We start from the raw sequence: 25,905 nt of genomic DNA, 5'->3' as shown, positions 1-25,905 counted from the left end.
TAGAAAATAGAAAAAGAAAAATGAAATATTATAGTAGGGGTTGCAATTTCCAACTAATATGTGTTTTAGAAAGAGTAAACACAAAAATGGAAGATTATTTTGAAAATTCCTAAATAATGAATGCTGCTGCTGCTAAGTCGCTTCAGTCATGTCTGACTCTGCAACCTCATAGACAGCAGCCCACCAGGCTCCCCCAGTCCCTGGGATTCTCCAGGCAAGAACACTGGAGTGGGTTGCCATTTCCTTCTCCAGTGCATGAAAGTGAAAAATGAAAGTGAAGTCGCTCAGTTGTGTCCGACTTTTAATAACCCCACGGACTGAAGCCTACCAGGCTCCGCCATCCATTGGATTTTCCCATGGCAAGAGTACTGGAGTGGGTTGCCATTGGGTCTAGTGGAGACCTAATAACAATAACCTCAATGTATAGAGGTCACCTGGAAAAACACTGAATAAATTTCTCAGGGCCAATTTTTTTTTTTTTAAGGCTATATGTCACAATGGAGATCTGTAGAAAAATATACACATTTTAATTGTACACAAATCCTTTTAAGAAAATACTTCATGTAAAGCACAAACAAGATGTATTTTACACAACACTGCATCGTAAGGTAGTAAATCTAAACTGAAATCATATTATTTGTACCTGAGAAGATTCAGTCTGTGGTAACCCCAAAAGTATTCATACATATAACCACTTTAGAAAGTTTTCAACACCTTGTAGAAGGGCTTTTGCTCCTGCTATCTGCTTTGTTTTTAAACTAGACAGAATTAAACTACATTTTTAGTTTCTAAAAGTAGTTTTCTCTGCTTTGAATTCAAATGTTTAAATTTATATATGGTTAGTTTTTTAAAAAAATCTGGTCCCTTTCAAGCAGAAAAAGGAAAAAAAAAATAAGTTACACTTTTATAGTAAGTTGACAGTTTCTTTGCATCATCACAAGTGAACAGAAAGGATTATATCAGGAACTGTTATTCTAAAATTTCAGAAAAAAAGAGCTTAAAAAAAATCCTAAAAGTAGCAAAAGAAAAAGAAACTAGATTTCACATAATGGAATATAAATGAAATTGCTATTAGCTACTCAAGAGTATTACTGAGATACAGAATACAGTAGCTGTCAGAGGCTAGGAATTGATTACCAAACTATAACTCTCTATATAAAGTGTCCACAAACATCAAGAAAACAATCAAGATGTTCTTCTCACATGTAAGTTCTTATAAAACTCTTACTTCCCAGGCAGACTTCCTCAAACGGCTGTGGAGTTAAGTAGCCCACTAAAGGAAAAATAAGTCATAGATGATAAAAACATAAGATGCAGGAAACTGGGAACCGACCCTAGAGAGAAGTGCAGAGGGCTCTGAAAGGGAGGTTGTTGGTCTGTGGCTTGGTGGCGCTAGTGGCAAAGAACCCTTCTGCAAATGCAGGAGACATAAGAGACATGGGTTCGATCCCTGGGTCAGGAAGCTCCCCTGGAGAAGAAAATGGCAACCCACTCCAGTATTCTTGCCTGGAGAATTCCATGGACAGAGCAGCCTGGCTGGCTACAGTCCATGGGGTCGCGAAGAGTTGGACACGACTGAAGTGACTGAGCACAGCAGAGAGGTCAAACAGGACAAATTGAAGCTGCTTCAAACTAAGGAGAGGAAACAAATTATTTGATTTGATGAAGGTGAAAGAGGAGAATGACAAAGCTGGCTTAAAACTCAACATTCAAAAAAACTAAGATAATAGCACCCGGTCTCATTCCTTCAAGAGGCAAATGGGGAAAAAGTGGAAACAGTGACAGACCTTTAGGACTGAATGGTTTGATCTCCTTGCAGTTCAAGGGACTCTCAAGAGTCTTCTCCAGCACCACAGTTTGAAAGCATCAGTTCTTCAGTGCTCAGCCTTTATGCTCCAACTCTTGCATTTGCACATGACTACTGGAAAAACCATAACTTTGACTACTTGGAACTTTTTTGGCAAGTGATGTCTCTGCTTTTGATTTCTTCAACTGTAATGAGAAAAGCTTTTGCAGTTTTTTTCAATATATTGGGAGAATGAAACATCTCCCTCCCCACCCCAGCCCTCTAGGTTGATACAGAGCCCCTGTATGAGTTTCCTGAGACATACAGCAAATTTCCTTTGGTTATTTATTTTACGTACAGCAATGTATGTTTCCATGTTACTCTCTCCATATATCTTACCTTCTCCTCCCCTCTCCCCATGTCCAAAAGTCTATTCTCTATGTCTGTTTCTCCATTGCTGCCCTGAAAATAAATTCTTCAGTACCATTTTGCTAGATTTCGTATATATGCATTGTGTGTGTGTGTGTGTGTGTGTGTTAGTCACTCAGTTGTGTCCGACTCTTTGCAACACTGTGAAGTGTGTAGCCTGCCAGGCTCCTGCATCCATGTAATTTTCCATGCAAGAATAGTGGAATAGGTTGCCATTTCTGTCTGTATATATGCATTAGTATATGATATTTATAATTCTCTTTCTGACTTACTTCACTCTGTATAATAGGCTGTAGGTTCATCCACTTTATTAGAACTGACTCAAATGCATTCCTTTTTATGGCTGAGTAATGAGACAGGTTCTTGCCTGGAGAATCCCAGGGATAGGGAAGCCTGGTAGGCTGCTGTCTATGGGGTCGCACAGAGTCGGACACGACTAAAGTGACTTAGCAGCAGCAGCAGTAATGAGATAGAGATCAAGATCATCTCCAAGAAAAAGAAATGCAAAAAAGCAAAATGGCTGTCTGAGGAGGCCTTACAAATAGCTGTGAAAAGAAGAGAAGTGAAAAACAAAGGGGAAAAAGAAAGATATACCCATTTGAATGCAGAGTTCCAAAGTATAGCAAGGAGAGAAAGAAAGCCTTCCTCAGTGCTCAGTGCAAAGAAATAGAGGAAAATAATAGAATGGGAAAGACTAGAGATCTCTTCAAGAAAATTAGAGATAGCAAGGGAACATTTCATACAAATATGGGCTAAATAAATGAAGGAATGATGCTAAAGCTGAAACTCCAGTACTTTGGCCACCTCATGGGGAGAGTTGACTTATTAGAAAAGACTCTGATGCTGGGAGGGATTGGGGGCAGGAGGAGAAGGGGACGACAGAGGATGAGATGGCTGGATGGCATCACCGACTCAATGGACATGAGTTTGAGTGAACTCTGGGGGTTGGTGATGTACAGGGAGGCCTGGTGTGTTGCAATTCATGGGATCACAAACAGTCGGACAAGACTGAGAGACTGGACTGAACTGAACTGAACTGAAATGACAGAAATGGTATGGACCTAACAGAAGCAGAAGATATTAAGACGAGGTGGCAAGAATACACAAAAGAACTGTACAAAAAAGATCTTCAGGACCCAGATAATCATGATGGTGTGATCACTCACTTAGAACCAGACATCCTAGAATGTGAAGTCAAGTGGGCCCTTGGAAGCATCACTATGAAGAAAGCTAGTGGAGGTGATAGAATTCCAGTTGAGCTATTTCAAATCCTCAAAGATTATGCTGTGAAAGTGCTGCATTTAATATACCACCATATTTGAAAAACTCATCAGTGGCCGCAGCACTGCAAAAGGTCAGTTTTCATTCCAATCTCAAAGCAATGCGATGCCAAAGAATGTTCAAACTACTGCACAATTGCACTCATCTCACAAGCTAGTAAAGTAATGCTCAAAATTCTCCAAGCCAGGCTTCAGCAATACATGAACTGTAAACTCCAGATGTTCAATCTCGTTTTAGAAAAAGCAAAGGAACCAGAGATCAAATTACCGACAGCCACTGGATTATCAAGAAACCAAGAGAGTTCTGGAAGAACATCTATTTCTGCTTTACTGACTATGCCAAAGCCTTTGACTGTGTGGATCACAAGAAACAGTGGAAAATTCTGAAAGAGATGGGAATACCAGACCACCTGACCTGCCTCTTGAGAAACCTATATGCAGGTCAGGAAGCAACAGTTAGAACTGGACATGGAATGACAGACTGGTTCCAAATAGAGAAAAGAGTACATCAAGGCTGTATATTGTCACCCTGCTTATTTAATTTCTATGCAGAGTACATCATGAGAAACGCTGGGCTGGATGAAGCACAAGCTGGAATCAAGATTGCCGAGAGAAATAACAATAAATTCACATAGGCAGATAATACCACTCTTATGGCAGAAAGTGAAGAAGAACTAAAGAGTCTCTTGATGAAAGTGAAAGAGGAGAGTGAAAAAGTTGGTTAAAGCTCAACATTCAGAAAATGAAGATCATGGCATCTGGTCCCATCACTTCATGGCAAGTAGAAACAGTGTCAGACTTTATTTTGGGGTACTCCAAAATCACTGCAGATAGTGATTGCAGCCATGAAATTAAAAGATGCTTATTTCTTGGAAGGAAAGTTATGACCAACCTAGACAGCATATTCAAAAGCAGAGACATTACTTCGCCAACAAGGTCCATCTAGTCAAGGCTATGATTTTTCCAGTAGTCATGTATGGATGTGAGAGTTGGACTATAAAGAAAGCTTAGTACCAAAGAATTGATGATTTTGAACTGTGGTGTTGGAGAAGACTTTTGAGAGTCCCTTCGACTGCAAGGAGATCCAACCAGTGCATCCTATAGGAGACCAGTCTTGAGTGTTCTTTGGAAGGTATCATGTTAAATTTGAAACTCCAATACTTTGGCCACCTGGTGCAAAGAACTGACTCATTTGAAAAGGCCCTGATGTTGAGAAAGATTGAAGGTGGGAGGAGAATTGGACAACAGAGGATGAGATGGTTGGATGGCATCACTGTATTAATGGACATGAGTTTGGGGAAACTCTGGGAGTTGGTGATGGACAGGGAGGCCTGATGTTTGGCAGTCCGTGGGGTTGCAAAGAGTCGGACATGAATGAGTGACTGAACTTAACTGAATATTCCACTGTGTATACGTACCATAAGTTCTTTGTCCATTCGTCTATAGATAGACACCTAGGTTGATTCCATGTTCTGCTTCTGCTGCTGCTGCTAAATCGCTTCAGTCGTGTCCGACTCTGTGGGACCCCATAGATGGCGGGCCACCAGGCTCCCCCGTCCCTGGGATTCTCCAGGCAAGAACACTGGAGTGGGTTGCCGTTTCCTTCTCCAAGGCACGAAAGTGAAAAGTGAAAGTGAAGTCGCTCAGTCCTGTCCAACTCTTGGCAACCGCATGGACTGCAGCCCACCAGGATCCTCTGTCCATGGGATTTTTCCAGGCAAGAGTACTGGTTCCATCTTCTAGCTATTGTAAATAGTGCTGCAATGAACAATGGGATACATGTGCCTCTTTTAATTTTGGTTTCCTCAGGGTATATGCCTAGGAGTGGGATTGCTGGGTCATGTGGTGGTTTTGTTCCTAGTTTTTTAAGGAATCTCCATACCATCTTCCATAGTGGCTGTATTAATTTACTTTCCCACCAACAGTGCAAGAGCATTCCCTTTTCTCCACACCCTCTCCAGCATTTGTTGTTTGTAGACTTTTTCATGATAGCCATTCTGACCAGTATCAGGTGATATCTCTTTGTGGTTTTGATTTGCATTTTTCTAATAATGAGCATTGTTGAGCATCTTTTCATGTGTTTGTTAGCCATCTGTATGTCTTCTTTGGAGAAATGTCTGTTTAAGTCTTTTCCCCACTTTTTGATTGGGTTGTTTGTTTTTCTGCTATTGAGTTGTATGAGCTGCTTGTATATTTTGGAATTTAATCCTTTGCCAGTTGTTTAATTTGCTATTATTTTCTCCCAAATTGAGGGTTGTTCATCTTGCTTAGTTTCCTTTGCTGTGCAAAAGCTTTTAAGTTTAACCAGATGCCACTTGTTTACTTTTCTTTTCATTTGTGTTACTCTAGGAGGTGGGTCATAGAGGATTTTGCTTTATGTCATCGAGTGTTCTGCCTGTCTTTTCCTCTAAGAGTTTTATAGTTTCTGGTCTTACATTTAGGTATTTAATCCATTTTGAGTATATCTTTATGTATGTTCTTAGGAAGTGTTCTAATTTCATTCTCTTACATGTAGCTGTCCAGTTTTCCCAGCACCATTTATTGAACAGGCTGTTTTTGTCCCATTGTATATTTTTGCCTCCTTTGTCAAAAATATGGTACCCATAGGTGCATGGATTTATTTCTGGGCTTTCTATCTTGTTCCATTGGTCTATATTATGGTTTTTGTGCCAGTACCATACTGTCTTGATGATTGTAGCTTTGTAGCATCATTGGAGGTCAGGAAGGTTGATTCCTATAGATCCATTCTTCTTTCTCAAGACTGCTTTGGTTATTTGGGGTCTTTTGTGTTTCCATGTGAATTGTGAAAAGGTTTGTTCTAATTCTGTGAAAAATGCCATTGGTAATTTGATAGGGATTGCATTAAATCTGTAGATCACATTTGGTAGTATAGTCATTTTCACAATATTGATTATTCTTACCCAGGAACATGGAATATCTCTTCATCTGTTTATGTCTTTGATTTATGCCTTTGGTTTCTTTCATCAGTGTCTTATAACTTTCTGTGTACAGTTCTTTTGTCTCCTTAGGTACGTTTATTACTAGATTTTTTTTTTTTTTTTTTTGCAATGGTGAATAGGATTGACTCCTTAATTTCTTTTTCTGATTTTTCATTGTTAGTATATAGAAATGCAGGTGATTTCTGTGTATTGATTTTGTGTCCTTCAACTTTTCTAAATTCACTTATTAGCTCTGATAATTTTCTGATACTATCTTCAGGGTTTTCTATGTACAGTGTCATGTCATCTGCAAACAGTAAGAGCTTTATTTCATATTTTCCAATCTGGATTCCTTTTATTTATTTATTTATTTATTTTTTTCTTCTCTGATTGCTGTAGCTAGGTCTTCCAAAACTATGTTGAATAATAGTGGTGAAAGTGGACACCCTTACCTTGTTCCTGATCTTAGGGGGAGTGCTTTGAGTTTTTAACCATTGAGAATAATATTTTCTGTGGGTTTATTATATATGTCCTTTATGATGTTGAGGTAGGTTCTTTCTATACATATTTTCTGAAAACTTTTAATCAGAAATGGGTGCTGAATTTTGTCAAAGGCTTTTTCTGTGTCTATTGAGGTTATTATATGGTTTTTATCTTTCAATTTGTTAATATGGTGTATCATATTGATTGATTTACATATATTGAAGAATCCTTGCATCCCTGGGATAAACCCAACTTAATCATGATGTGTGAGCTTTTTAATGTGTTGTTGAATTCTGTTTGCTATAACTTGGTTGACAAATTTTGCATTTATGTTCATCAGTGATATTGGCCTATAGTTTTCTTTTTTGTGCGTTTTCTTTGGTTTTGGTATCAGGGTGATGGTGGCCTCATAGAATGAGTGTGGAAGTATTCCTTCATCTGAAATTTTTTTAAAAGTTTTAGAAGGATAAGCATTAACTCTTCTCTAAATGTTTGATAAAATTCTCCTGTAAAGCCATCTGGTCCTGGGCTTTTGTTTTTTGGGGGAGATTTTGGATCAGAGCTTCAATTTCAGTGCTTGTAATTGGGTAGTTAATAATTTTATTTCTTCCTGATTCAGTCTTGGAAGGTTGAACTTTTCTAAGAATTTGTCCATTTCTTTCAGGTTATCCATTTTATGCCATATAGTTGTTGATAAGTCTCTTATAATCCTTTTTATTTCTGCTTTGTCTGTTGTAACCTCTTCTTTTTCATTTCTAATTGTGTTGATTTGATGCTTCCCTCTCTTTTTCTTGATGAGTGTGGCTAAATGTTTGTCAATTTTGTTAATCTTCTCAAAGAACCAGCTTTTAGTTTTATTAATCTTTACAATTGCTTCTTTCATTTCTTTTTCATTTATTTCTGCTCTAATCTTTATGATTTCTTTCCTTCTGATAATTTTGGGGTATTTTGTTCTTCTTTTTCCAATTGCTTTAGGTGTAAAGTTAGGTTGTCTATTCAATGTTTTTCTTGTTTCTTGAGGTAGGATTGTACTGCTATAAACTTCCCTCTTAGAACTGCTTTTGCTGCATCCCATAGGTTTTGAGCTGTTGTGTTTTTGTTGTTATTTGTTTCTAGAAATTTTTTGATTTCCCTTTTGATTTCTTCAGTAACCTGTTGGTTATGTAAAAATGGATTGTTTAGTCTCCACGTGTTTGTGTTTTTTACAGTTTTGTTTTTTTTTTTTCTCTTTTAATTGATATCCAGTCTTACAGCATTGTGGTCAGAAAAGGTTTATACAATTTCAGTTTTATTAAATTTACTGAACTTTGATTTGTGACCCAAGATATGGTCTATCTTAGAGAATGTTCCATGTTCACTTGAGAAGAAGGTGTATTCTGCTTTCGAATGGAATGTTCTGAAGATATCAATGTATCATTTAAGACTTGTGTTTCTTTATTAAATTTCTGTTTTGATGATCTGTCCATTGGTGTACGGAGAACACGATGGCACCCTACGCCAGTACTCTTGCCTGGAAAATCCCATGGATGGAGGAGCTTGGTAGGCTTCAGTCCATGAGGTCAAGAAGAGTCGGACACAACTGAACGACTTCAATTTCGCTTTTCACTTTCATGCATTGGAGAAGGAAATGGCACCCCACTCCAGTGTTCTTGCCGGGAGAATCCCGGGGATGGCGGAGCCTGGTGGGCTGCCGTCTATGGGGTCACACAGAGTTGGGCACGACTGAAGCGACTTAGCAGCAGCAGCAGCCATTGGTGTAAGTTGGGTATTAATGTCTCCTACTATATTGTGTTACTGTCAATTTCTCCTTTTATGTCTGTTGGTGTTCATCTTATGTACTGAGGTGCTCCTATGTTGGGTGCATAGATATTTACAACTGTTATGTCTTCCTCTTGCACTGATCCCTTGATCATCACATAGTGTCCTTCCTTATCTCTTGTAATCTTCTTTATTTTAAGGTCTATTTTGTCTGATATGAAGATTGCTATTCCAGCTTTCTTTTGTGTTCCATTTGCAGGAAATATATTTTTCCATCTTCTCACTCTCAGTCTATATGTGTCTTGAGATCTGAAGTGGGTTTCTTTTAGACAGCATAAAAATGGGTATTATTTTTGTATCCATTCAGCCAGTCTGTGTCTTTCAGTTGGAGCATTTAATCTATTTACATTTAAAGTAGTTATTGATATACATTCCTATTGCTATTTTCTTAATTGTTTGCAGTTTGGTTTTGTAGATATTTTTCTTCTCTTGTAATTCTTGACTATATAAGTCCCTTTAGCATTTGTTGTAAAATTGGTTTGGTGGCACTGAATTCTCTTAACTTTTGCTTGTCTGAAAAGCTTTTGATTTCTCCATCAATTTTTAATGAGATCCTTGCTGGCTAAAGTAATATTGATTATACATTTTTGCTTTTCAGTACTTTAAATATATCCTACCATTCCCTTCTGACCTGCAGAGTTTCTGATGAAAGATCAGCTGTTAAGCATATGGGGTTTCCTTTGACTATAACTTGTTGCTTTTCCATTGCTGCTTTTTTTTATATTTTTTAAAATATAAATTTATTTATTTTAATTGGAGATTACTTACTTTACAATACTGTATTGGTTTTGCCAAACATCAACATGAATCTGCCACAGGTATACATGTGTTACCCATCCTGAACCCCCCTTGTCCCTCCCTGTACCATCCCTCTGGGTCATCCCAGTGCACCAGCCCCAAGCATCCAGTATCATGCATTGAACCTGGATTGGCGATTCATTTCATATATGATATTATACATGTTTCAATGCCATTATCCCTAACCATCCCACCCTCTCACTCTCCCACAGAGTCCAAAAGACTGTTCTATACATCTGTGTCTCTTTTGCTGTCTTGCTTACAGGGTTATCATTACCATCTTTCTAAATTCCATATACATGTGTTAGTATACTGTATTGGTGTTTTTCTTTCTGGCTTACTTCACTCTGTATAATAGGCTCCAGTTTCATCCACCTCATTAGAACGGATTCAAATGTATTCTTTTTAATGCCTGAGTAATACTCCATTGTGTATATGTACCACGGCTTTCTTATCCCATCATCTGCTGATGGACATCTAGGTTGCTTCCATGTCTTGGCTATTATAAACAGTGCTGCGATAAACATTGGGGTACATGTGTCTCTTTCAATTCTGGTTTCCTCGGTGTGTATGACCAGCAGTGGTATTGCTGGGTCATATGTCAGTTCTATTTCCAGTTTTTTAAGGAGTCTCCACACTGTTCTCCATAGTGGCTGTACTAGTTTGCATTCCCACCAACAGTGTAAAAGGAATCGCTTTTCTCCACACCCTCTCCAGCATTTATTGCTTGTAGACTTTTGGATTGCAGCCATTCTGATTGGTGTGAAATGGTACCTTATTGTGGTTTTGATTTGCATTTCTCTGATAATGAGTGATATTGAGCATCTTTTCATGTGTTTGTTACCCATCTGTGTGTATTCTTTGGAGAAATGTCTATTTAGTTCTTTGGCCCATTTTTTGATTGGGTCGTTTATTTTTCTGGAATTGAGCTGCAGGAGTTGCTTGTATATTTTTGAGATTAGTTGTTTGTCAGTTGCTTCATTTGCTATTATTTTCTCCCATTCTGAAGGCTGTCTTTTCACCTTGCTTATAGTTTCCTTTGTGGTGCAGAGGCTTTTAATTTTAATTAGATCCCATTTGTTTATTTTTGCTTTTATTTCCAATATTCTGGGAGGTGGGTCATAGAGGATCCTGCTGTGATTTATGTTGGGAAGTGTTTTGCCTATGTTCTCCTCTAGGAGTTTTATAGTTTCTGGTCTTATGTTTAGATCTTTAATCCATTTTGAGTTTATTTTTGTGTATGATGTTAGAAAGTGTTCTAGTTTCATTCTTTTACAAGTGGTTGACCAGTTTTCCCAGCACCACTTGTTAAAGAGATTATCTTTTCTCCATTGTATATTCTTGCCTTGTTTGTCAAAGATAAGCTGTCCATAGGTGCATGGATTTGTCTCTTGGTTTTCTATTTTGTTCCATTGATCTATATTTCTGTCTTTCTGCCAGTACCATACTGTCTTGAAGACTGTGACTTTGTAGTAGAGCCTGAAGTCAGGCAGGTTGATTCCTCCAGTTCCATTCTTCTTTCTCAAGATTGCTTCGGCTATTTAAGGTTTTTTTGTATTTCCATACAAATTGTGAAATTATTTGTTCTAGCTCTGTGAAAAATACCGTTGGTAGCTTGATAGATGTTGCACTGAATCTGTAGATTGCTTTCGGTAGTGTACTTATTTTCACTATATTGATTCTTCCGATCCATGAACACGGTATATTTCTCCATCTATTAGTGTCCCCTTTGATTTCTTTCACCAGTGTTTTATAGTTTTCTACACATAGGTCTTTAGTTTCTTTAGGTAGATATATTCCTAAGTATTTTATTCTTTCCATTGCAATGGTGAATTGAATTGTTTCCTTAATTTCTCTATTTTCTCATTATTAGAGAATAGGAATGCAAGGGATTTCTGTGTGTTGATTTTATATCCTGCAACTTTACTATATTCATTGATTAGCTCTAGTAATTTTCTGGTGGAGTCTTTTGGGTTTTCTATGTAGAGGATCATGTCATCTGCAAACAGTGAGGGTTTTACTTCTTCTTTTCCAATTTGGATTCCTTTTATTTCTTTTTCTGATCTGATTGCTGTGGCCAAAACTTCCAAAACTATGTTGACTAGTAGTGGTGAAAGTGGGCACCCTTGTCTTTTTCCTGACTTTAGGGGAAATGGTTTAATACTTTCTTTGTGTTTAATCTTTGTTATTATTAATACGTGTCTTGCCATGTTTCTCCTTGGGTTTTCCTGTATGTGACTCTTTGTGCCTCTTGAATTTGATTGACTATTTGCTTTTCCATGGTGGGGAAATTTTCAGCTATAATCTCTTCAAAAATTTTCTTATACCCTTTCTTTTTCTCTGCTTCTTCTGGGACCTCTATAGTTCGAATGTTGCTGCGTTTGAGATTGTCTCAAAGATATCTGATAGTATCTTCAATTCTTTTCATTCTTTTTACTTTATTCTGCTCTTCAGAAGTTATTTCTACCATTGTATCTTCCAGTTCACTGATTCATTTTTCTGCTTCAGATATTCTGCTATTGACTCTTAGCAGAGTATTTTTAATTTCAGTAATTGTGTTGTTTGTCTCTGTATGTTTATTGTTTAATTCTTCTAGGTCTTTGTTAAGTGATTCTTTCATTTTCTCCTTTCTGTTTTCAAGGTTTTTGATCACTTTTTCTATCATTATTCTGAATTCTTTTTCAGGTAGTTTGCCTATTTCCTCTTCATTTATTTGGACTTCTGTGTTTCTAGCTTGTTCTTTCATTTGTGCATCATTTCTCTGCCTTTCATTATTTTGTTTAAACTTATTCTGTTTGATGTCTCCTTTTCCCAGGCTTCGAGGTTGAATTCTCTCTTCTTTTTTGTTTCTGCCCTCATAAGGTTGGTCCAGTGGTTTGTGTCAGCTTCATATAGGGTGATTTTTGTGCTGAGTTTTTTGTTTGTTTGTTTTTCCTCTGATGGGCAAGGCTGAGTGAGGTGGTAATCCTGTCTGCTGATGATTGGGTTTGTATTTTTGTTTTGTTTGTTGTTTGGTTGAGGTGTCGTGCACAGGGTGCTACTGGTGTTTGGGTTATGCCAGGTCTTGTATTCAAATGGTTTCCTTTGTGTGAGCTCTCACTGTTTGATACTCCCTAGAGTTAGTTCTCTGGTAGTCTAGGGTCTTGGAGCCAGTGCTCCCACTACAACAGCTCAGGATTTGCATGGTTTTGCATGGTTCTATATATTATTTTCCAATGGTTAGTTACGCCTGTCCTCTCTCAGGTGGTGTTCTGCATGCACTTCTGCATCGGAAGGTGTATTTCTGATATATCTGTAGTGAGAGATGTACTCCACATCCACCTACTCCTCTGCCATCTTGTTGTCCCGCCAGTCCATAAGTTATTATTGTTTCCAAGTCTACTCCAACTTTCCTTATGGTAAAGTATAATAGTAGAAGTCCTCTAGGAGTGTTGGTTGACATTTTCTATTATCATAAGCTATAAATTTTCTATATAAACACTTGAATAAACTTTCAAAATTTATATTCTGGAGTACTGTGGAAGCCCTGGTCTTGAGATTGTTTTAGGAATAGTATTAAAATAGCATTTAAAATAGAAAATTTTGAAGGTTTTCAATTTATGATTTAGAGCTGAAATTAAGATTTATTATTTCTTGATGAGTAATGTGGAAATAACTTAGCTCCAACCTGAAGAGCATATAGTGTTTAAACAAAATAACAGAATGTAAATGGAATTTGTCATTCCAATGGATGACTCAGTGAAAGCTGTTCATAAAGTAAATTGGAATCTAAATATGTAGTCCTAGCATAGATCATTTTTTTATTGAGAAAATAACTGTCAATTACTATGCTCAGCATACATAGGCTTCACCAATTTGTGGAGATACTGCAGTGAAAGCCAGGAAGCACATCACTTACTCCCTCAGTTTTAAAGTAACACAAAGAAAATTCCAGCAGAGAGGTAGGTTGGATGAATTAAAGAGATACTATTCACACACTTCACCATTCCTCAAAAATATTCTAGTGCCTTGCAAAAGGAACAACAGCATCTATACTTACTGGAAATTTTTTGAAATTCAACCCAATTATTGGTTTCCTTCCTTAAAGTTTCACGTGACTATACAAGAGAATACTGTTTTTCCATCTTTTGATGCTACTATTTTTAAATGAGTTGGTCTCTTTCACTGTCAAGGATGCTTATTTAAAGAAAGGATAGAAGAAGAAAGAAAATGATATACTTTGGCACTTTTACCATCCTCCACAAGGTAATGTTCATTCTCAGTCAAGAGCCCTTGTCCTTTAAAATAAATACACAATAAAACACCACAAACATCAGGTGAAACATTTAATAGAGTTTAGAGGCTTTTAACTTCAGTGAAAACATATGATTTTTTTGGAAAGACCCTGTTGAATGTTATTCTCATAGCACTTCCTGCCATCTCACTGTGTATTTAGGGATTAATCTTCCTAATCCCTCATTTCCACATAAGTAAAATATAAAGCTTTATTTAATGATGTGAAAAATCTTGATACAAAATGGTGCTTGTTGAAGCAATAACTTGCTGAAGTCATGCAGAATTTTAAGAGATTTCTATAAAGTTGTAAAGAGTACTATAGTCTAATACCAAATTTTAGTATGTTCACATTTTTAATGTATGGTGGCTGTGTTTAAATAATCCTGGGTGTTTTGTTTTAATAGAAAAATATCAACTTGAATCCTCATACTGTAAAATTGAGTAAAAATCATACTAAGTTGTTAAAGATACATTCATTTTCTTGACTGTCATATGATTGAGACAAACAGAAATACACTACAAGATTTAAGTACTTAATTTAGTGATAAAATATAGACTATAATGATCATTGCTAGGCTATTTTCTCTCTCATCATCATCAACTTATTTTGTTTTTCTCCATCTTCCTCTCCCTGTATGTGTGTATCATTCCATGATGTGTGGCCTGTGGAGCAGCCAAAAAAAGTTGATGCAGCACAAATAAAGTTAATATGTTTTCCCTTTTTAACACTGTTTTACACAAGGACATTTGGTTGTCCAATATCAAAGAAGCACTTTATGATCAAGGAAGAACAGTTAAAAATTTATACTTTTTTTAGTTATCCATACTTTTTCTAAGTGTAATTATATCATTTTTTAAATTAAAGGATAATTGCTTTACAGAATTTTGTTGTTTTCTGTCCAGAGGGAGGGGACCTATGTATACCTATGGCTGATTCATGTTGAGGTTTGACAGTACTTATACTTTTAAAGATTCTAGCCAATTCAACATTTCCACTCATTGTGAAGTGATCCCTTGATGACCACATGTAGATACCCAAATCCGTACAGGAAATGAATAAAGGAGGAAAGTTAATGTTGATGGTTTTATTTTCCCATCATTTCTTCCTTTATAAAGTTCTACTTTTCCTCATTGTTAAAATTAAGTTGCTTTTTTCATTTCAAGAGAGAAGCATTGACTTTGGCTGTGTAGAATAAAGGAATTATTTTGAAAGGATATAGTGGTAATTCACAGAAAACAAGAAACCATTGATCCAGAAAGACCTGAAAATGTCAGGAAACTTGGAATCTTCAGGGACTTTAATAACCAGAGTTCACCTCTCTTTCTTTAGGACATTGCAAGTAATGTAACTTGATGAAAAGCATTCCAGTTCAAATCACAAATTTCTGAGAGAGCAAAGCTGACTGGCTTTATGTGGATCAGGCAAATCACTTATATATGGACAATATGGCCTTGAATAAAGATAGCCTCTGAGTACTCATATCTATCTATTGATTGATTGGGATCATTGTAAGACAGGAGATAATTATGGTAAATCAAGTAAAGAGACTAATTCATGCTGAAGTGGTATGACAACTTTTTCACACTTCATTATGATTTATGTGAACCTAGGTAGCTAAATAAATAGTAAGAAATAAAAGCAATAAGTAAAACAAACAGGGAATTTCAACCTTTTATTTTATCTAAAGCATTTACTTCTCTGAAGTAAGTATATTTAAAAATTAATTATATAAACATACTTAATACTATATTTGCAAAAGACAAAAAACAGACAAAAAGTCAAAAATATTTTATGTAAAAATATATGTACATTATAGGCATTACTATTTGCCTAGTGAGCATCCATCTTTTCTCCTCCCTACTTGAGTATCTATTTTGTTCTGTGTTCACAGTCTCCTTTATTTAACCCATATTCACCATGAGAAGATGGCATGACCCCACTGGTACTGTGAGATTGAGTGACAAGCCTGATGATATCTGCATTTTGTTTTGTTTTTAATAGTGATCTGTTTAAAATTGGCATATGTTAAAATACACTGAGAAGTCTTTAGGAAAATTTTCTCAGCTTTCTTGAGAAAACAGGACAATGTTAAAGCTGAAGTATCATTGCCACCTTACTACATGGGGGGAAAAAGCCAAGAAGACTACAGGGAAAGGCACAAAAGATTTCCCACTTTGGGGAGTCCACAATCCCTGAGATGACCACTTGTGCAAGCCAGCGTTATTTCCTTTTTGTTTATTTCTGTTTGACTTGGGTATTCAGTAATTTGCTGACAGACATCTGATATACCTTTTCTCTTTATAGAATTTTAAAATAATATATCTGTGTAAAATCATGGAGGCCATGCAAACTTATTCTCTTGGTAACAAGTATAAATATTTCTTTTTAGGGAAAGAATAATTTTGTTGAAAATGGCTTTTGGCTTCATGTTGGCAAATGAAATGACTTTAATTACTGAGGAGTGAGAGGAGGGGGCACAAATGCAGGCTGCTCAGGATAACCGGAGAGGGTTTGGCCTGGCACTGGGGGCCTGAAGTTTCCAGTGAGTGGTTCCCTGGGTCACTATGCGCACTAAGTTATGTGATACCTCATTAAGATCCCACAAGACCTGGGAAATAAAAAAAAGAAAATATAAATACAATATGGGTTTGTTTGTGTTAAAATCCCATGGAAGTCAGTAGAGGCATGGGGATTCTCACTGAGGTTTGAAAAGATTGCAAAAATTGACCCATGTGGACTGGGAACAGAAACAACATCTGTGCTGTTAGTAGACAGCACACTGCAAAATATCAGTGGTGGGCATCTCTATGTTGAGTTTTCCTTGTGTTGTTGTTTTTTCCTCTGTTTTTCAACATCATGTTGTTTTCACTCCAGAAGAAGTAAATTTTCATGATCAGATAATGTATTCAATGTTATAAATAACATCTGTTGAGAAAGCCAAGGACTAGAAGCAGGGTGACACTGGTAAATCTTAGAGAAAATGAGGTATCTCAGTGATATTTATCACAAAACAGGTAATGGATTGAGACATCAGGGAGTGTGTGACAGAGTAATAGGTCAAACGTATCCAGTCTGTCTAAACAATAAAAGGAAACCTCAGAGACACCAAGATGATAAGAGTAGTAAAAAGATCTGATAAGTTGAATAATATGATAAAATAGCACAATATTCTATTTTTTGTTTGAAAAACCTTCATTCTATGTTCCATGGTGGCTATATCAATTTGCATTCCCACCAGTAAATGAAGGTTCTCTTTTCTCCACATCTGCACCAATATTTGGTATTTAGGTGCCATTTGCTTATTTCTGCTTTTATTTCCTTAACGAGACATTGAAAAATATTCCTGCAATTTATGTCAAAGCGTATTCTGCTTGTGTTTGCTTCTAGGAGTTTTATGGTTTCCAGCACTACATTTAGGTCTTCAAATTTTTTGACTTTATTTTTGAATATGGTGTTAGAGAATATTTTAATTCAAGGCTTCAAGGTGTTAATATGAAAAACTTCTAGTTCTCTAAGAGTTTCTCATTAAATAATCAGTAGAGTTGGTAACAGAGTTACAAAATTCATATAGGTGTTCTATTTACTATACAAGTTTCACAGAGCTTGAAGGGTTACCATGTGTTGACATATCCATAGGAGTGAAAGAACATACCCATGAAATAGGAAAATGCTTAGTTTTAGGAAGCACTGCCCAAGAGACTAATTTTTTTTTTTAATCAATTTACTCTCCCTCCTATAAGACTTCCACATTCATGCTAATACATAAAGGTGTCAACTTTTACATTTTTATCCATTCTGGGATATATGATAATTTTATACCATGGTTTCCATTTAAGTTCATCCAATCACTAATGGTATCAAGACTAATTTTATAAGTTTATTGTGCATTTGGAGATTCTCTTTAGTTAAGTGTATTTTCCAGAGTTGTGGGTAATATGTAAATTATGTTTTCTTTCCTTCTTTGTTTGTGATGGTTCATTACATGCTCTGGATATTAATCTTTTCTCATATGTAAATTTGAAATATCTTCTCCCAGTCTGTGACTTGATGATTTGCTTCTGAGGACTGGATTTTGATGAATTCAAGTTCTTAATTTTAAGGAAGCCCGATTTATTAATTTTTATTTGTAGTACTCTTTGTTACCTGTATAACATTATCTTGGACTATATGCTATCACAAATATATATTCTATGTAAACTTCTGTAATATCTATAGTGGTCAAATTTTACATCTATAGTCTATTGTTTTAGCTTTCATTTGTGTCTATGATACATACATATAAATTTAATATTGGTATATTTGTATGGCACTGGTCAATTTTGCTTCTGCCAAATTTACTAAACTGATAATTCTTTCTTTAAATGAATTGCATTGTCTCTTTTGCCATAAATTAAGTGAACCCTGTTGCTGGGAGGGATTGGGGGCAGGAGTAGAAGGGGACGACAGAGGATGAGATGGCTGAATGGCATCAACAACTCGATGCACATGACTTTGGGTGAACTCCAGGAGTTGGTGATGGACAGGGAGGTCTGGCGTGCTGTGATTCATGGGGTCGTAAAGAGTCAGACACGACTGAGCGACTGAACTGACTGATTGACTGAAGTGAACATAGTTGACTGTGACTTTATTTTTTCCATTTGTTGATTCACTTAAGCTTTCCCTAATTATTCTCTGCTACCGAAGCTTTAAAGTAAACCTTGAGTATTAAGTATTAAGTATTGAGTATTAAGCCACAAAAATCAAGGTCCATTTATCTGTATGACTCTGGGTAAATTACTTTGCATCTCTGAGCCTGATTTACCTCATCTGTAAATGGAGGTAATGCTACTCTGTATTGTGGTAATGCTATGAATGTTCAGCAAAATAATGGATGTAAAGGAGACAGTCACTAAATAAATAAATAAATAAAGATAAGTTGAAAAAAAAATAAAGTAAACCTTGAATTGTGGTAATGCCTCAATACAGTTCGTGTTCTCCAGATTTACATTAAGTATCATAACTATGTTGCCTTTCTATTTAGATGTTAGGCTTTTACAGCCCTTAAATTTTATACTAGGACATCTGGCCTTAAAATATTTCACTTTTGGGAGAGGGGAGTAATTACATAATATCCTTAATATGTAGAAGATTGTCCAGTTTTCTGTATTTTTCAGATTACAGTAGTAATTTTGTATTTCAATTTATTTTCTAAATAGTCTTTGAAATGTTACTTAGACTATATTCAGTCTATATATTAATTTCAGGATAATATTAATAATATAAAATATGGATCTCAATATATAATTATTAAATCATTTAGCAAGATATCTATTTCCAACTTTAGGTTCAAACTTTATCAGAAATATTTTGTAGTTTTAAGTTTACAGATCTTCTATGACTCCTTTTTTGAAATTTTTGTCATAATAAATACTTTTGATGCTACTATAAATGGTATTTTCACACATAATTTCTATTTTCACTAATGTATGGTAAGATAATTGGCTTTGTATGTTGCTGTTAGGGGACTGGAATGTGAAAGTAAGAAGTTAAGAGATATCTGGAGTAACAGGCAAATTTGGCCTTGAAGTACAAAATGAAGCAGGGCAAAGGCTAGAGATTTTCAAAGAGAATGCACTGGTCATAGAAAGCACCCTTTTCCAACAACACAAGAGAAGACTGTACACATGGACATCACTAGATGGTAAGTAATATTCATTACATTCTTTGCAGCCAAAGATGGGCAAGCTCTATACAGTCACCAAAAACAAGACCAGGAGTTGACTATAGCAGAGACCATGAGCTCCTTATTGCCAAATTCAGACTTAAATGGAAAAGCAGGGAAAAGCACTAGACCTAAATCAAATCCCTTACAATTATACAGTGGAAGTGAGAAATAGTTTCAAAGGATTAGATCTGACAGACAGAGTACCTGAAGAACTATGGAAGGATGTTTGTGACATTGTACAGCAGGAAGGAATCAAGACCATCCCCAAGGAAAAGAAATACAAAAAGGCAAAATGGTTGTCTGAGGAGGCCTTACAAATAGCTGTGAGTATAAGAGAAGTGAAAGGAAAAGGAGAAAAGGAAAGATATACTCATTTGATGCAGAGTTCCAAAGAACAGCAAGGAGAGATAAGAAAGCCTTCCTCAGCAATCAATGCAAAGAAATAGAGGAACACAATAGAATGGGAAAGGCTAGAGATCTTTTCAAGAAAATTAGAAATGCCAAGGGAACATTTCATACAAAGATGGGCAAAATAAAGGACAGAAATGGTATGGACCTAAGAGAAGCAGAAGACATTAAGAGGTGGAAAGAATGCACAGAAGAATTGTACAAAAAAGTTCTTTACAACCCAGATAATCACGAAGGTGTGATCACTCACCTAGAGCCAGACATCCTGGAATGTGAAGTCAAATGGGCCTTAAGAAGCATCACTATGAACAAAGCTAGTTAAGTGATGGAATTCCAGTTGAGCTATTTCAAATCCTGGAAGATGATGCTGTGAAAGTACTTAACTCAATATGCTAGCAAATTTGGAAAACTCAGCAGTGGCCACAGGACTGGAAAAGGTCAGTTGTCATTCCAATACCTAAGAAAGGCAATGCCAAAGAATACTCAAACTATCACACAATTGCACTCATCTCACATGCTAGTAAAGTAATGCTCAAAATTCTCCAAGCCAGGCTTTAACAGTATGTGAACCATGAACTTCCAAATGTTCAAGCTGGAATTAGAAAAGGCAGAGGAACCAGAGATCAAATTAGCAACATCAGCTGGACCATCAAAAAAGCAAGAGAGTTCCAGAAAAACATCTATTTCTGCTTTATTGACTATACCAAAGCATTTGACTGTGTGGATCACAACAAACTGAGGAAAATTCTGAAAGAGATGGGAATACCAGACCATCTCACCTGCCTCTTGAGAAATCTGTATGCATGTCAGGAAGCAACAGTTAGAACTGGACATGGAACAACAGACTGGTTCCAAATAGGGAAAGGAGTACGTCAAGACTGTATATTGTCTCCCTGCTTCTTTAACTTATATGCAGAGTACATCATAAGAAATGCTGGGCTAGATGAAACACAAGCTGGAATCAAGACTGTCAGGAGAAATATCAATAACCTCAGATATGCAGATGACACCACCTTTATAGCAGAAAGCAAAGTAGAGCTAAAAATCCTCTTGATGAAACTGAAAGAGGAGATTGAAAAAGTTGGCTTAAAACTCAACATTTAGAAAACTAAGACCATGGCATTTGATCCCATCAGTTCAGTTCAGTTCAGTTCAGTCACTCAGTTATGTCTGACTCTTTGTGACCCCATGAATCGCAGCTCACTTCACGGCAAATATATGGGGAAACAGTGGAAACAGTGACAGACTTTATTTTTGGGGCTCCAAAATCAATGCAGATGGTGACTACAGCCTTGAAATTAAAAGACATTTGTTTCTTGGAAGAAAAATTATGACCAACCTAGACAGCAAATTAAAAAGCAAAGACATTCCTTTACCAACAAATGTCTGCCTAGTCAAAGCTATGGTTTTTCCAGTAGTTATGTATGGATGTAAGAGTTCGACAATAAAGAAAGCTGAGTGCTGAAAAATTGATACCTTTATAGAATTTTTAAAAACTAAACCATTTGTGAATGAAGACAGGTTTTACCAATTGGTGTTTATGCCATTTGTCCTCTTGTGCTATTGACTGACAGTGATTTTCAAATACAGTATTTTATTCTAACCTCAGAAGACATGAATTAATATTTTGCTATTGACAAATATCTGTAATTTTAAAAAATATTTTAAAAATTAATTTTAAAAAATATTTAACATAATATTACCTGTGATTTTAACAGATGGATGTAGCAATAGGTATGGTAGGTAAATGTAGGTGTAGCTACTCTTCATCTGATTAAAGTAGTTTCTCCCTATTACAAGTTAATTGAGATTAGTTATCATATATGTATGATGAATTTAATAAAGTATTTTTCCATCATCTACATGAAATAATATGCCTCTCTCCTTTATCTTATAAATGTCATACATTATACCGATTGATTTTCTAATGGTAAATCCCATTCACCCCCCTGGGATTATCTGCTCTTGGACATAATTAATCATCTATTTTATATATTGTTAGATCCCATTTGTTAATATTTAAGGTTTTTACATCTATGTCTATGAGACTTAGTGTGTACTTAATTGTAATTTCTATAATATCTTTTTTAGTATAAAAATTTTGTTGGTCTCATGAACTAAGTTTGTAATTTAACTTTTACTCTCAAGAAGAATGTGTTGTAAGATTAGTATTATTCCCTATGTATAGATTGGAAAGATCTATCCGTGAAACTGGCTATCTTGCCTAAACTTGAAGAGTTTGTTTTGTTTGGATGGGAATGATTTTTCAATTGTAGATTCAATATCCTTAACAGGTATAGGGATATTCAACATTTTCCCTTCTAAAGGAAGTTTTGGTAAATTGTATAGAAAATTATCCATTTTCCCTATTTATGTATTTATTTTCATAGGCTCCTCTGTCCATGGGATTTCCCAAGCAAGAATACTGGAGTGGGTAGTCATTCTTTTCTCCAGGGGATCTTTCTCACCCAGGGATTGAACCCAGGTCTCCCGCATTGCAGGCAGATTATTTACCATCTGATCCACCAAGGAAGCCCCTGTCATAAACATGTTTTTTACAATATTTTATTATTAATTTTAATATTGTTATAATTCCATATTCCTGCACAGTCCTTCCTGTTCTTCAGGAGGGACTGATAGAGATATAATTATCTCTTCAGGATCTAATAGAGATATAATTAGAGCATGACTTGAAATATTCATATAATTCATCATTCAAATTTCTCTAAATAATCAGAATGTCTGTTTGACCTTACAGTACACTCAAATGAGAAGTGTTACTAATTTGTTCAAAGAAATTGCATGTGTTTATGTGCTTGATGCTGGAAAGATGCCAGATACCATTTCACTGTCAACCCTGCTTTGTACAGAGCCACTTCTAGTGCATTTTAGGGAAAAACAAAAAAAAAAAACAAAAAACAACTATCATCTTTTATGTAAATGAGTTTATAGTTGACTGTATCATAGTGTATTCAAATATCTCCTCTAAATATATGAAACATATTTCAATACCTAGAATTTTTGTATATTTTTAAACTACTAGTAAACCTCTACACCATAGCAAAAAGTCAGGACTTTAGGAAATGTTAAAGCCCAGAAAATTGTTACATTATAGTGTTTCTACTTAATATCTTAAATTACAGAAGATTTTTCATAAATTCAGATCATGTCCTAAAGTATTCTTTGGATGTGGGTAACTTTGGAACTTGAGATAATAGTAATAATAAAATAATAATCAATAATAAAACAATATTATTATCTAACATTTATTAAACACTTTCAATATGCCAAATATTTGCTAAACATTTTATGTAAAGCATCATATTTAATAAATTCTGAGTAGTTAGAGGTAAATTCTGTTAATATTCATTTTCTGTATGTGAGGCAACAGATTTAAGCAAGTTCATTGGCTCATCTAAAGTCTCAATGAGGACTTCCCTGGTGGCTCAGATGGTAAAGAGTCTGTCTACAATGCAGAAGACCTGGGTTTGATCCCTGGGTCAGGAAGATCCCCTGGAGAAGGAAATGGCAACCCACTCCAGTACTCTTGCTTGGAAAATCCTGTGGATGTAGGATCCTGATGGGCTATAGTCCGAGGGATTGCAAAGAGTCGGACATGACTGAACGACTTCACTTTCACTTTTCACTTTCAAAGTCTCAAAGCTAGTAAGTGCTGGTGTTTTATGACAACAGAAATACCAAGCACCACTGCCTGTCTGTAATGGTCATAACTCTTGTAGACAAACTGTAGCAGAACTGGACAGGTGTGCTTTCTAGACTGATGTATTGTTTAGCCAATTAATTCCTCGTAGTGGAAGAATTTATGATCTTTCTGTATCAGTTCCTTGGGAAAAGGAAAGACTCGGGGAAGGTTAGCTATAAAAGAATAGTGACGTCCTGTAACCGATGAGAGTGAAAGAGGCCCATTAGATTTAATCGGTTAAACAGAATTTAGCAGAAGCACCTAGAGAAGAAAATGGCAACCCACTCCAATATTCTTGCATGGAAAAGTCCATGGACAGGGGAGCCCGGCAGGCTACAGTCCATGGGGTCACAAAGAGTCGGACACAACTGAGAAACAGCACAGCAAAAGCACCATTCTAGGTATAGGGAGTGTTAGGTTTCTCTACTGAGTTTGCTAGATCTATTTCCCAGCAGAAAAATGCACACATATTTAGTTTGGAAGAAAGAGAAATAAACTCAAAGCCTTAGATGATTTTTTAAAAAATATGCCTAGATTGTTCAAGTTAATTTTAGAACCAGAGACTCCTTGCAATTTGATTTCAAAACAATTCTCCCACATTAAGATAATTGAGATCAGTCAGGTTGTTTCCTAGACAATAAACTTTTCCAGAGATGTTTTCTAAAATATGAAAAAGACAGTCTTCATTCTTGTTTTAGGTTACTTTTGAGCATGCAAACATCTTAATGGAAAAAAAAAAATAAATTTGTGCTCCTGAAATTAAAATGTATTAAAAAAAAAAAAAACCTTAAAAATGACAAAACCAAAATCTCCCACTATAAGGAATTCTTCCTGCACCCATACATTAAAAAAAAAACAAGGACATTTTGAAAATAGTAGAAGGTGGACAATGACAAACATCCCACTGCTGCAAATATTGGTTGATATTCTATATAGCATGGAGTCACAACATTCTGCTATGAAATTAGAAGCAAATCTTCTCTTGAAAAATACTTGAGTAATGAGTTTTGATTTCAAAATCACATTTGAATGAGAATGTGAACTTTTAATGGAACTTTGGTAATGTACATGCATGTATTGTGTTTATCTGTATTTTGTGTAAAGATTTAATCAGAGATGCTTGAATCAAAGAACAGGTGGAAACTTTATTTAAATTTAGAGAAAATGAATATGACATGCTGGGCTCAATAAAGCAATTTAAAAGTTTTCCATCCTACATGCATTTTATTTAATGATATATTCAACTTAGGAATTCTAAAATAGTGACAACACTAACTTTAAAACTACTGACTCTATCTGTGTCTCGTGTATGCATAAGCCTAAAAATGTGTGCCAAGAAGATGGAAATTTTCATGATGCTGTCCAAAGGATTTTAAGTTTCATTATTGATTGATTAGGTTACTTTTCTTTTAAGTCTAACCTGTCCCACAAAAGATGCATAAATCACTAATGAGTTCAAATAGAGGAAAGCAAGGGTCCAGGTTCAATGCAAAGATGAGAATGCATTTTCAACAGGTCCCCAATGGAGTTGTCATGTGTTCTAGCAGCCTCAAGATGCCAAATTTCTCTTCAGTTATTCACATTCTTTGCATTCTTTGTTATTGTTATGTATTCCACTCCCTGGTTTAGTATCCAAAGTTAAACAAAATTTATTTTTGCTTTGCCTCACCTTTTAATACCTAAAAGATATAAAATATAAAAACATTTTTTTCTCTTTCAGCTGTTTTCTTTATTTATTACAATGCATAGCCTCATATGACATAATAGATGTGAAAGAATCCAAAATACTTATAGAACTATACAAAAATTAAAAATAAGGCAGTATTAGTAATTATTATTATTATTGTTAATGGGCTTCCCAGATGGCTCTAATGGTGAAAAATGTGCCTACCAATGCAGAAGACTCAAGAGATGTAGGTTCTATCCCTGGGTTGGGAAGATCTCTTGGAGTAGGAAATGGCAACCCACTCCAGTATTCTCGCTTAGGAAATCCCATGGACAGAGGGGTCCGTGGGGTCGCAGAGTTGGACAAGACCAAGCATACATACATACATATATAATGTTTATCCAAGTTAAAAACAGTAGATAAGGATCTTTAATAATAGCAGAGGGTTAGTATTAGACTAGCCTTTGCAGAGGAAACAATTATATACTCTGAACAATACTTGAAAAGCAAAATTTGAAGGTACTAGAAAGTGACAAACAGGCAGAAATTTGAAGGTGTTTGACCCTTGACCAAAGGTAACTACATTGAGTGAGATCTACTAATATATGAAATCTT

The sequence above is a fragment of the Bos javanicus genome, chromosome 6 (assembly GCF_032452875.1).
Source record: "Bos javanicus breed banteng chromosome 6, ARS-OSU_banteng_1.0, whole genome shotgun sequence".
In the NCBI taxonomy this organism is placed as follows: domain Eukaryota; kingdom Metazoa; phylum Chordata; class Mammalia; order Artiodactyla; family Bovidae; genus Bos; species Bos javanicus.
This window is presented reverse-complemented; position numbering follows the sequence as displayed.